Source organism: Cryptomeria japonica, chromosome 6, assembly GCF_030272615.1.
Source record: "Cryptomeria japonica chromosome 6, Sugi_1.0, whole genome shotgun sequence".
Classification (NCBI taxonomy): Eukaryota; Viridiplantae; Streptophyta; class Pinopsida; order Cupressales; family Cupressaceae; genus Cryptomeria; species Cryptomeria japonica.
Genome location: NC_081410.1, coordinates 578,745,841 through 578,759,692, shown reverse-complemented (window position 1 = coordinate 578,759,692; position 13,852 = coordinate 578,745,841).

The window sequence follows — 13,852 nt, the reverse complement described above, 5'->3', positions numbered from 1 at the left end:
AAGATTTCCATAAAACCTAAAGTTTCAATGATTTTGTGCTCGGGTTTGACATTGCCATTTTCATCACAAATTACGGTTCTAAACATCTTTAACACTTCCTCATAACCTAATTCTTCAATATTGCAATGAATATAAATCATAGGGTCTTCAGCATAAGCTACACCTTTAGGAATTTTTGAAAATGCACCTATGGAATCATCTTGCTTAGCTATCTCAGGAATAATTTTGAAGACAAGCCTAGGGTGTTTTACAATTTCCACAACAGTAGGGTTTGCAATAAATTCGGGAGCAGAAAAGGAAGCCATTTGAAAAATACCTTAAGTTGCCTGATAATGTTTGAGTGCTTAAAAGAAATCGCTTCACTTCTTCACCTTGAATGCCTTCACTCAGATTTCACACTCTTTGCTAGTTTGAATGCTCGGTGAATCAAAAAAGAGGGAAAACCAATGATTTATAATTTTTATTTTTTTTTCAATAACCGCATTAAATGCTCGTTGGTTAAGTGAAACTTAACATATCTATCGGTAAAGAAGAAATCTATCTTCTCACCATCTGTCGAGGATAATCTGCATGATATTCAACTTGCTGCAATACCCCCAAAGGGTTACTTTTTAGTTGGATGAAGAATCTCCTGCCGGTGGAGTAATACTCTGTTCTACCGGTGAAGGAATAGTCTCATCAACATTTTGATTTGTCTTTCTAATCCATTGTTTTCAAAATTCTTGTTTTACCTCATCTACCTTCTCTTTTCCTTTCAAACTGGGTCTTTTATTATTTACCGGTGAAATCTTATTTCTACAAAATTTTGCAATATGTTCAATCTTGTTACAAGCATAACAAGTCACATTATTTTTCTGAATAGTCTTTCCATATCCTATGTCGGTTTGTGTTCTGCATTGATTAGATAAGTGCCCAAATCTTCCACAAACATAACATCTCACATTCATTCTGCAGTTTTCTGAATTATGACCAACTTTGTTGCATTTGGAACATTGACCGGTAGGTACATTAATGTTCTAATTGTTTCTAGATCTACATTGATTTGCTCTATGACCATACTTGTTACTGTTAAAGCATTTCCCATTAAATTTGTAAGAATTAGGTTGTCTTGCCGATTTACTATGATCATGATTGTTTGCAGTACAGGAACTTTCTCCAACTTCAAATCCAAGTTCACTAGTATCTCCATTAGGTTTCTGACTTTTCAGCATACCATCAAGTTCTAAACTTTTCTTGAATTTCTTTTTATGTTGATTTGCAGTAGCCAACTCATTTTCTAGAATTCTCATTTGTCTCATAAGTTCAGTTTTATCATGTTGCATGTGAATCAGATCTGTCTTCAACATATTATTTTCATGACTGAGTCTTAGATTTTCATTTCCAGCATCATTGAGTCTCCTAGTCAAGTCATCTTCATTCTTCTTCTTGTCTTCAATGTCTTTACAAAATCTCAGTCATATCTTGCGTTTCATTTCTCATAGTACTGTTTTCTTGCCTCAATTTGTTCACAAACTCATTAAGAGTTTCATTTTCATCATTATCATTCTACATCTTCTCATGAAGTTATTTTCTTTTATTTCTAGCAATAGTAAGATTCTCCTAAAGTCCTTGAATGAATTCTTGTGCAGTCCTCAGATCATCTTCAAGTTTGATATTCTTCAACTTCTCTGAATCATAGTCTATAAGAGCTCTTTCCAATTGCTTTCTTAAGTTCTCCATCTTGTACTGGTGTCAGAATCTTCCTCAAGTTGTTAGGCTTTTGAAAATAGAGGACCAGGCTCTGATACCAATTGTTAGGATTAATGACAGTCCCAAAGATACGGAGAGGGGGGGTGAATCAATATCTAACCGGTTGGCAAAATATTTAACCTTATTAAATATTTTGCATTCCAAAACAATGTACCGGTAAATAAGAGTTAATGCAATAAATAGAAACAATAAAGACAACATAAAAAACACACCATAACACAAGATGTTTAACAAGAAAACCCAGTGTGGGACAAACCTCGATGAGATTTGTGACCCACAATATTCACTCAATGGCCAATGAATAAATAATACTTACAATGAGAGGCCTGCACATGCAAGAAGGCCAACTGCCTAGAGCTCTTTGCTCAATCTACAAAATAGAAGTTTCACTGACTTACAAAATGGATTATGAGAATCCAATACAATGTACTGCTTCAAATCAGCATCAACTATGTCAGGTTTAGTACCAGTTTAAGCTCATACTATAACCATAAACCTTATACAAAATCTGTCTTATGCATTCGCATATATCTTCCTTAATATTCGCTCATTCCTGTTCCATTCTTTTTTATCCTTACAAAATGATTTACAAGATCTCATACATATGTGAGTCTATTACAATATGCCATGTCGGCTTTATAAAAGATAATTACAATTAAATACAATAAACAAAAGTATATTCCTGTCGGCTGGCTGGGGCGCCGGTATGCGTTCTTGCCGCTGTCGGTGAAGTGCCTACTGATGGTTTACTAGATGAATGCCACAAGGTTGCCAGAAGGTTGCCACAAGGTTGCCATCAATGACAACACCATCAATTCTCCTTAGTGTATAATGCCAACATTCTCATCAAGCGCTGAATGCATAGGCGTAGATAATTAATAACTGCATATTTGGCATTCTCAATTTGGACTTCACCAGCTTAGATGACGAGTCTCATGGCCAAAAATGTTTTGGTTTTTTTAAGGACGAACAAGAAGTTTTGCAACCCAACAACTTCAGACAACATGGTTTATTAAAAAGTAACCGTACATTAAAACTTGCTAAGATAGAGTAGGAATTATAGTATCAGGTATTGGCTTTACAAGAGCACTGTCATCCAATGCTTCAAGGCATGGAAAGCATAGGTGTTGTGTATTTGCAAGAACATCACAACATGTGTGAAGATCTAATATCATACTTTCAAAGGGGCTAAGGAACCGTGAAGAAGAAGACACGCTATCAAGTCAGCTTCTACTCAAGGGAATTGCTACTACATGCAATGTCTTAATAGACCCACTTATGGAGTTGCAAGAGAATGACATAATTGAGTTGGAACCCTCCGTTGGCAATAATATCATTGCATCATCATCTATTTTGGGATTCACTCATCCGGAGTGGGATTCAGATTCGGGGTTGTATTATGCTATCTTAAATGTGTTTCCCATTGGCTGTAGCAAAGCCAAAGCTATACAAGGCTTTCCAAATGGTATGGCTGAAAACTTAACAACAAAAGAGCTTCTAAATAATATTGACTTTGGACTGTTTAAAAATAGAGAAGAAATGAACTACCCACCACTTTATGGGGATGGAATTGAGTTGCCCATTGGCGTGAGGGCATTTGGATCTAGGGATATGAAGAGATTTGCAGAACCAACCAAAAAGGCGAGGGCGGAAAATTTTTGAGAGTAATCTCAATTCTAAAGATCCTATCCACGAGCATGAGCATGATGATAGTAGCATCAACATAGAGAGAATTGTACATAAATGTGAAGGCTTTTCTAGAAACCATATTGAAGATTGTATCTAGGATGGTGACACTCTGGAGAAATTGGATGAACTTGGGGAAAGTTCTTCCAGCACAACAAATAATATTGTAACCTCAATAATTAGAGCTTCAGGCCGTAGCAAGGCAGTCATTGCTAAGGGTGGTAGTAACACAAGCCTTGGCAATAGGAAGTGATCAAGTGAAGAATTTAAACTTGGTGTGAAAATTTTGAACCTGAAAATAGCCTTTTTGAGATATAAGACAGTGAGGAAGCTCAAACTTAAGAGTTTGAGACAATAAATGGTAGTCACGATGGATGTAGAGAAGATAAAGGTAGGGATAATCCAGTGCTAACGTGTGATGCTGGTACAAAAGAGATGAAAGAGAAACCAGATTTGCAAGCACATGAAAATGGTACACATCTTCAACCTAGGGAATCGGCTTGTTTGGTTCAAGCATTGACATAACTTAAGAATGCTGAAGAGGTACTACAACAAGGAGCTCAACAAATGAAAGACTGCACATGGCATATTTCCTAACAATGATAGTGTAAGTAAGCATCTGCACAAGAATGATGAATCTGGTGTAGCTAATGGTTCTCATATGGTAGAAATGCCTGAAAGAATAGCTTTCCTCAGGAAGCCAACTTAATAAGATGAATGAAAAGCTGAAATTATTATAGAAGGAACTTGAAGTAGCGAACAAAAGAAGATTATTAGAGCAAACAGAAGTTAAGGAATTTGGAGTCTCAAGCGAGGATCAAGAAATTAAATACAAGGAAACCCAATTACCAAGTGAGGGAACTCTGTTAGTGAATTACAATTGTTACAAGAAAACTGCAACTTGGAAGATGCGTGGGAACAACTGCATCTTGTAAAGGAACACTCTTTAACGAGTTTCATATTGATACCTACGGGAAAGTGAGGATGCGTAGAGTTAGAGATAGTAATTTATTCTTGACAGGGAGTTATAGAAGTTAAAATGTTACTGAGAATTGAAGAGTCTATAAATATGCAATCAAAGAAAGGTGAAAAGGGGGAGTGTGGAGCAAAGTATTTTCTTTTTCAAGTATAATCTTTTGTATTGGAGAAATGGAGACTGTGTACTCTATTTTTACATCTATGGAAGGAAGGAGATGTTTATGAAACAGTGTGTTCGTCTATATTTCCTTTGATTATCATTTTGTTGTGTCTTTGTAATCTACAAATATTTTCATTGAAATGAACCCAGTCATAAATGTGTCAATAATATTTGGAAAGAATCACTGTTTATTCCATCATCTATTGTTACTTGCGGGAGCTGAGTGAATGGTATTTGTCTTGTTTGTCTCTGTTGCCTTTTTCATTCTCATTTCCAGTTGCATCTACATCATGGCTATGCATAGATGTTAGCCTGTCTTTCCTGCATTCTGATTAAAAGCATACCCCAATTGAATCACATCTTATAAAGGGAGATGTACCTTTCCAAAATTCTTATATTGATTTTCCAGCTGTTAGTTGCAAACTGTCTTTGTAGCTGGGCCAAACTATGTAAAATTATTAATCTTTTTGAAAGGACAAATCTGTTAACTAACAGTTACAAAATTGTTTCACCTTACATTTACTAGATTTGAATCATGCAAATTGGTTTTTCCATATAGATTCACATAATTTGTGGCGTGGTGACAAAGTTTGACTTATTTCATCAGTGATCACTCTATATAAGACATGCCATAGATTGGATCAACCATTTTTTTATTTTTTTTTGTATTGAACAAAGCTGATTACAGAGTTAAGAATAGCAGTTCATTAATAGCAGTTCATTAGGAACTGCAAGGAATGAATAAATAACTAAGAGACAACAATGTATCCAACACTGAGCAACAATATACAATAGTAATAACAATTGTCCCAGCCATGAAAAAAACCAAACTACTTATTGCCAGCATGTTAAAACAACCAGAAACCATACAAACAACTGCTGAAACACACATTAAACTTGAAATTTAAAAAGATTTTGGAGATGTCTGGAACATCTAATATCCCCTTCATGCAGTTGCACAAATTGATATTTAATCTCTTCCAAAAGCTTGTTGTGTGTAGCATCTTTTTTCACTGAAAACACAGAGATGAGCGTAACATGATGCCATAGTAAGATTGTAGCATTTCTACTTAATGATGAGTAATATGATTAAAAACACAGCTAAACATCTACTTTTTCAAAAATGAAGCAAAATAGTTTGTCTCATTGAATGGATAACCACATTCTTATGGAACTCCATACCCAAAACAACTTCTATCCAACCTAATACATGATCAAAGATAGCAGGAAAATAGTCAAATATTGCACTCCATTCTTTTTTGGCCCAAAAGTAGTCCCAAAATATGTTTCAAGCTTTGAGAACACTAACAAAAACAAACACTTAATGATTGAATCTTTAAATATTTTGGTTTGTCCCACACGAGCAATTTAAGGTGCAAGATTTTTCAAGCCAAAATTTTGGCATTTGTCCCAACTCTAGACCTCCAGATTTGAGTGCTTAAATTCCTTTTCTTCTTCTCTCAAAATTTACAACTCCCTTTACTACTAAGCATTGAATTTAATTTCATATTTGGATGGATTTTTAAGTAAATCTTTTTTAAAGGTAAACAAAAAAGGGACTTTTCCAAGCCATAGCCAATCTTTGAAGACATTGCATTTTAAAGGAGAGCATATTTTTTGTAAGAAAATCAAAGGAACCAATGATTTTACAAATGTGACAAACCCTTCAGATCTATTATTTAAACTAAATGAGATTTTGGAGCTTTGCCAATCAACTAATTAAGTGATTTAAAGTACCAAATGTTGCCAAATTGTTGCACACCTTTCTTGAAAAGATAATGAGCTTGTTTGGTAAAGGAAACTGCAAGAAGTTGCCCATGATATTGACTGACTTGTTCCACCAAATAACAGTTCTGAATCTAAACCCATGTTGTAGAGATTCATTTCAATTTAAAAATTTGCAAATTTGTTGCAGAACCGTACAAATATATTGTAATGGGAATAAAGCCTTTATATGAAAGGAGCCAACCAAATCCTATCAATCCACGCAACACCTTGCCATTTGTCATTTATAGCAACAAGAATAATACAATGACAAACCATAATTTTCCAAGGTTCCTCTCTTGTCACAACTCTTATTATCCATTTTGTTGATAAACATGACCGTTGAGTATTAGGATCCGATTGACCTAGCCCACACTTATTTTTAGATTATATACAATAAAACCAAGAGGAGGCTCTAAAACCATATTTTCCATCCTAATTAGTCTGCAAAAATTGTTGAACAATTTTATTAAGTCGTCATGTCCTTTTTTGGAGGGCATCCAACATGAAGAGTAATAAACATGAAGTCATAAATATTCGATTTACCACTTGTATTTTGCTAGCTAATGATATGAATTTATTTCCCCAGTTATAGATTTTGTTTTTCAATTCAACTATGAACCAATTCCACATATCAGATAGAGAAATCCCCAATCCCAAGGCAAAACCCAGATATCTAGTAATATGCCCACACCTAATTTGCTTCCATTCTTTGGGAATCCAATATAGAACCAAATCATATTTGATCATGAGAAATTCAGTTTTGTGGTGAGCTAATTTCGATCCCGAAGCAAAGCAATACAAGTTTAGAGCTTCCAAAACATTATTAATTTTTGTTTCTGAATTTTAAACAAAGAGTATGCTGTGGGCAAAATGAGAAGTAAGAACCACCGTATTGTTTGGATATAAAGAAATGGTGATAAGGGGCAACCTACTTGATGTAATGTTGTTTAGGGGACGAATCAAATAATGAACTATTGATCACCAATTGAACATTTGCATCTTGAAATAACATTTAAAAATGTTTATATATTTTGGGACCAAAATCCATCCATTGTAACATTTTGATAATAAATCTCAACCTTATCTTGTCATAAGCCTCATCAAAATCATGCTTCACAAGCAAAGCATTCAACCTTGATTGTTGCGCCCATTCACAAGTTTCCCAGACAATAATTAAGTTATCAAGACAGGACACCATCCAAAAATAGAGCTCACATTTGTACCCTTAGGAAGAACCTTAATGAAGCCTTTCTTAATATCAAGTACTATCAAACCTTGTCTCAAAGCTTCTAGATATACAAAGTAAAAATCTTCCTTAATATGTTTCCACATAGTTTAGTATAATTCAATTGATAGTCCATCAATCTGCATACTTTTATTAGAAGCCATTGAAAACTAAACATGCTCCAAATCCTCTATCGAAAGATCCCAATCTAGAAATCTACTATATTCATAATCAACCTTTCTTGGTATGAGACCCTTGACAATGTCTTCCAATGTTAACTAAACATCTTGCCAATAGGGATCCTCCCTAAGAAGATTTTCATAAAAATTATAAATCATGGCTTTAGTTTTTTCAGGGTTAGTAAGAACCTGTCCAACCTCATCTTGCATTGCTCCAATATGATCCCTATGTTTATAATTTTAGTAATTGAAGAAGTATTTAGTACCCCTAATTCCCTCCTTAATCCAATGTAATTTGGCCTAGATTTTGGCCTCTTTCCCTCTATACATATCAAGTTTACGAAGCTAAGCTTCAATAGCAGCTATAGATGTTTGGATAGTAATATCACTAGGGTATGAATTAAGCATATTTTTAGTGAATTTCAGCATCCCTATGAGAGATTTTGCTTTAAAATTTTGCTGCATAGCCAATCTTTTTTTCCAAAGGATCATAGAAAGATAGCACATTGAGAAATAGTGACCTGCAACCATTTATTATAAGATTCTTCTTCTTTTAGTTTAGGAATGGAATTCCAGATACCAACCAATGCAGCAACAAGACGGGAAAGAATCTTCAAATGTGAGGTATTGAGTTTTGAGTTTGAAAGGTACCTTATAGTCCACTTCATGAGCTTCCTCCTTCAAGATAGCACAAAGGATAGGAAAGTGTGGTCTAAATCAAAAGTAGAGTAATCTACTTTCACACAACATCCCTTGGAATCTTGGCTTAGTTATTTGTTGGGAGAGAAATAAAACTTGTCAAGCCTACTACGTTTCCTATCAACTCCCAATATGCAATTAGACCAAGTTTTCCAATTATTGTTATGGCTGGAAAAATATTATGAATAGGATCTAAAAACTCCAAAGAATTTTGACAAAATAGCCATTTATCAATTTCTTTATTGCTCAGCTTTTGCATGATTCGACCAACTACGATTAGCATGATGTTCCACCATATTAAAATCACCTCCAATAACCCAATCAGCACGAGTTGTCATCCATTCCCAGAAGTCGCATCTCTCTTTGCGATGTTAGGAGCATATACAGAACATAAACCGATGGGTTGTCCATTGAATTTGAAAGATTATCTTGATGCTTCTAGGTGCACACTCAACAATCTGCTCACAAAACATTTAACTTTCAAACCCACTTCCACCCTCAATGGAATGCATTATTGACTATATTTGCATGCTTTTCAATTTTGAAATTATCTTAATTATTGATAAATGTGCACCCTTGCATGGTGATGAAAACTATGAAACTCAAACTTTATTTTCTACATATTAGCATAGTTTTGGTACCATTTCTATTACATTTTGACTTAGATTTTTTTTGTTTTGCATTGATATTAGTATGTTGAACAATGTGAGCTGCATCTTCTCAAATATTGAAATAATGTCTTTCTTTATGATGGACTCTCTATCATGAACTTGCAAGTTTGATCATTGCGCAAAGAATGATTTCATTCATTATGACAAACTTCACAAACCTAAATTGTAGATTTTTTACCTTTAAAACTCACCTCTTCATCTCCCTAATAAGACAAGGCAAGGCTTTGAAATGTGACATTTCTTAAGCAAAAGATAAAGTTTAAAACAATAAACTTATACAAAATAAAAAAAATGTACAACACTAAGACATGATCTTCAAAAGTAATAGTCAAGCAAAGAGTATATTTCTTCCTTTCCTTGGTTATTATGGGATATGTGAGAATCATGGAAGAAGCCAGAACACTATTGGTCGTAGATACTCGTAGGAAGGAGGAACCAAGGGCACTACGATAGATGTAAAAGTGACAAAGGTGGGACAATATTAAGAGGAGAGAGTAACTCATAAGATGGCGTATATGGATTGTGACCCCAAATTCTATCTCACAAGTTTTCTTTCTTATTTATTTATTTTCATTTGACTGCCCCATCACTTAGGCACTTCCATGAGTATTCAGAAGTTTACTTCCATTGATCAATACATATTTATATATATTCAGTTTCAATCAACACTGAATAGTTCATCACTAATATAACATCAAATTCAATTCTCTTGTACTGGTTGGTCATCTTAATGATTTAAGGATATATGTGTAATGTCACCCATTCATTTAAATCAAACAGTAATAATTTTCATTGTTCAATTCTCATGCGGACAAGAAGCTTTAAACTATAATCATGCAAACATATTTGATTCATTGTTTCATGCATTAAAAGCAAAACATATTTGATTCATTGTTTCATGCATTGCAGTGCCCAATGAAGATTGAAATCTAACTATCATTAGGAAAATGATTCAATATCTACAACTCTTTGATAAGACAAAATGAAACTAGCCTGCAAGTAGACCATGTTTGCCAAAATGTAAAGGCCAATTCCATAACAGAAATGGAAACGGCTGTCACCGTTAGATCAAGATGCATGCAATATTGCAATACATACTTGTATATGGCCAGGCTGTAGGAGAATTGACAGGATCCAGATTGCATGATCAGTATAGTAAAAGGGGCAGCACCTGTACAAGTTATAGAATACTAAATACTGTAACTTTGAGACTGTGCAGCTGTGTAAACTAAGAAAGTTCCAAGCTGAGACAACAGCAGGATTTCGTATTTTTTATTTAAGCGTTTTTTATTGCTTTTTGTATAGTCACAGACAGGGAGCCTCTTGATAACCCCAGGTAGCACAGGGATGCCGGGAATGCCATGAGATTCCCAAAACACTTCTGCATAAGAGGCATGTCCAGGGAATGTACCCTAATATGGCAAGACACAGGGATTACAGATAAGAAGGGGATATTCCCCAGATACGGAAACTTGGGTAAAAACACAGGGATGCCTGCCCTCCACTGGAAAAACTTAAGATTAAAAAATTTATTACATTAATCTTCATTTACAGCATTCAATTATTTAGCAGAAGCTTCTTTAGACCCTGCACAATGTTTAATCTATCAACGATCTCAAATTCGTTGAATCACGACCAATTTCTCAAAAAGGCTATCTGTTAGGTATAACATGTTGACTAGTCCATTAATATATAGAAGTTTGCAGTCTTTTCATCATTTTGAGGATATTTCCAGTTTTGATTCATCTGTTATTGCTATTATTTTGAATTGGAATATCCAATTTATTTTCATAAACAGTTCTTTTATTTGCTGAGACCAAGCGAAATGGGCGTGCTTGGTGTGAGTCCCAAAACTATGTCAAAACCCGTTTATTAATTATGACTTCCCACTAATAATGTTTTTTTAAGATGTTTTGCAGTTGCTGATGAATTTTCACTGTAAATGCAAGAACCTACTGTTCTGGTTTACCTATTTTTATAAATTCTGTGAAAAAACTTAAAATGATACCAATACTGACTTGTGTGTTCTACTTATTATAAGGTCAAATACAAAATTACAACTTTTGTCAAAATTTGTGGGCTAAAAACTTGTTTGCTGAACATTATGTGTAATTGTTCACTCTTTTCTATGGCATAGTTCCCACTCAAAAATTCCAAACATATTCACGAAGTTTTTAATGACTTTCACATAGTGAAAAACTCCTAGCCATTCAAAATTCATCAATTACATCAAACACAATGAGTGTAACGAAAGCAATTAGAAACTCATTTAAATTTTTTGACAATGGACATGCATACCTTGCTTGACGAACAACTAGACACAAAATGCATGGCAGAGGGAATAACGAAATTGCTCCTGTTGTTGAATATGGTGCCTCCAGGAATTTAAAATACTCACAGCCAACGCCTGGATGGGAAGAACTGCCTGCCTTTTGCCAAAGATTAGATTTGTTGTGGTTTTTCGGTTCCCACTTTTAATTTCTAAAATAAAAATAAGGACTTTTGGTTGATCTCTTTGTGCAGATGGGGGAACTAGAGATGGCATTTTGATAAATTGACAACAGTGTTTCAGATTCAGAATGCCCTTTTCATAATCATGCTGACAAATCTTGCCTCTGTCATTCCCAATACAGTTAAAAGGGAAAGGTCGGGATCATTCATGTATTTGATTTTCTGCCAAACTAGAAACCTGGGCCTCAAAGTCTTTTCCAAGCTGATTGTGCACAACCTTGTGTGCTTCACTACATAATTTACAGAGAGCTCCATAGTATTAACTATAAACTTAATCTTTTCACGCATATTATCCTTGGAGCAACCAAGGAGTGAAGGGTTAGCCCGAAATACTTGCCAAGCTTCCTCAGACGAGAGCCCGCAGAGTTTGAGATTTTCTATCTTGGCCTCTAAAGTTTCAACGCGGCTACAAACCACTTTACTTACTATATATTTGAACGTTTTGCTTTCTTTATCACCGCCAATCTTGTGAATGAGATCAACGTGTGCAGGCGTAAGAGAAGTGACTAGAAGAACGCGCGGATCGATCATTACGAATCCGGCGAGCCCCGTCCCACGAAAACCCCATCCCTCCCATAAAGTAACCGAGGGCTTCAGTGTCTTCTCCAAGTTGGAACTGGGAAGGTACGGTCCTCTGAACAGGGCTTTAACGAGAACATCTTGGGACTGAAATACATCTTGCAGAAACTCCATCGTGGGAAGAAGTCCGTTCTCGAGGGCGACGCCCAACATGGAGCTATTCCTCGTCAAAAGCTTCGTCAGAGTTTGACCCTCAAATCCGAAACCTTCCAGTAGTTTGATCTTGGGCTCCAATTTTCTTTCTACACTTAAGCAGATAATGTTGGGGTGTTTCCTCATTATATTGGCAATTTGGACTTGACTGAAGCCCCTTTAATCCAACATATGAACAAACTGCTCCACTTTCTCAAGGGTTTGAAGCCTCTGCAGACTCGGGGCGATTTTAAAGATCCGAGTGATGTCGGCCGCGGACATGTCGAATTTGGAGGAGGCAAACTGAGAAAAGAGGCTCTGTGAATGAGCATTGGTAATGGCAAGGGTTGAGAACGCATTGCAGAAACGGAATGGGTTCATAACAAACAGTCTGCAGCAAAACTTGGAAGTCATGGCAGAATTACGAGATGTGTTAGGGTTTCGGTAACGAACAGAGGTTTTTTTCTTGGAACAAGAGAGGCATTATGTTTTAAAGGTGCATTCGAGTTAAGTGTGAGAAAGTATATTATTATTGAGATAATCTTGACATTTAATCTACATATTATGATTGAGTTGACATTTAATATACATCCATTTTAATGTTAAAGTAAAATATTATATATTATTAGTTCCTCTTAGAATTATAGCAATAGCCTTGTTCTTAACATGTTATTAGTATACATGTTTTTAACCAATAATGTAAAAGAAATTTTTCATATGTGAAAAAATTTTATAATTTAATTTTTACTTAAGTTTAGATGCATTTTTTTAAATTAATATGTTTGAGAAATTATTTATTTTTAATTTCATTGGGTGAAATCATTTGAGTCCATATGGGTGATTAATATGCTAAATGTAGTTTTGAGATAACTGTTTTTTAATATGAAAATTGAATATCATTTTCAAATTCGCTTTATAATTGCTAATACCTATTTTGTATTTGTTCTAGATATGGATTGGTGGATGTGAAGTACAATAATATGAATTTTATATGTCTTGTTGATTTTAAGACTTCTAAAGTGATTTTTCAAAAGCAATTCTTGAATGTTATTTTGTGCATTCATTTGCAACAAACCTAGAGACAAAAACATTTATATTTTGTACTCCACTCAAATCTTCTATTTTTTAAATTAATTTTAAATATAAATTTCATGTTATTTTTTTTCAATTTTATTCTAAATAATTGAGAAATGCTCTTTCTTTATGGTCTTGTGTGGGCGGTTGCAGTTTAGTATTTATAAAGATTATTGAGATTGAGAGAAAGATTTATTAAAATCATTTTTCTTGAATTTTAACTTACAAAGTATGGTTGTGTTATGTGTTTTTTATCTTTTTGATCCCTTGTTTTTTATTAGTAAAGCAGCATTAACTAGGGCGTTGACCCTTAACATAGTCAAAAACTATCAACTGAAAACAACAACACCAAAAATGATGTTGGCAACAAAACAACAGCCAAGAGGCAGCAAGAACCAAACCCAGCTAGACAGGCAAAGGAAAACCTATCCAACCGAAAACA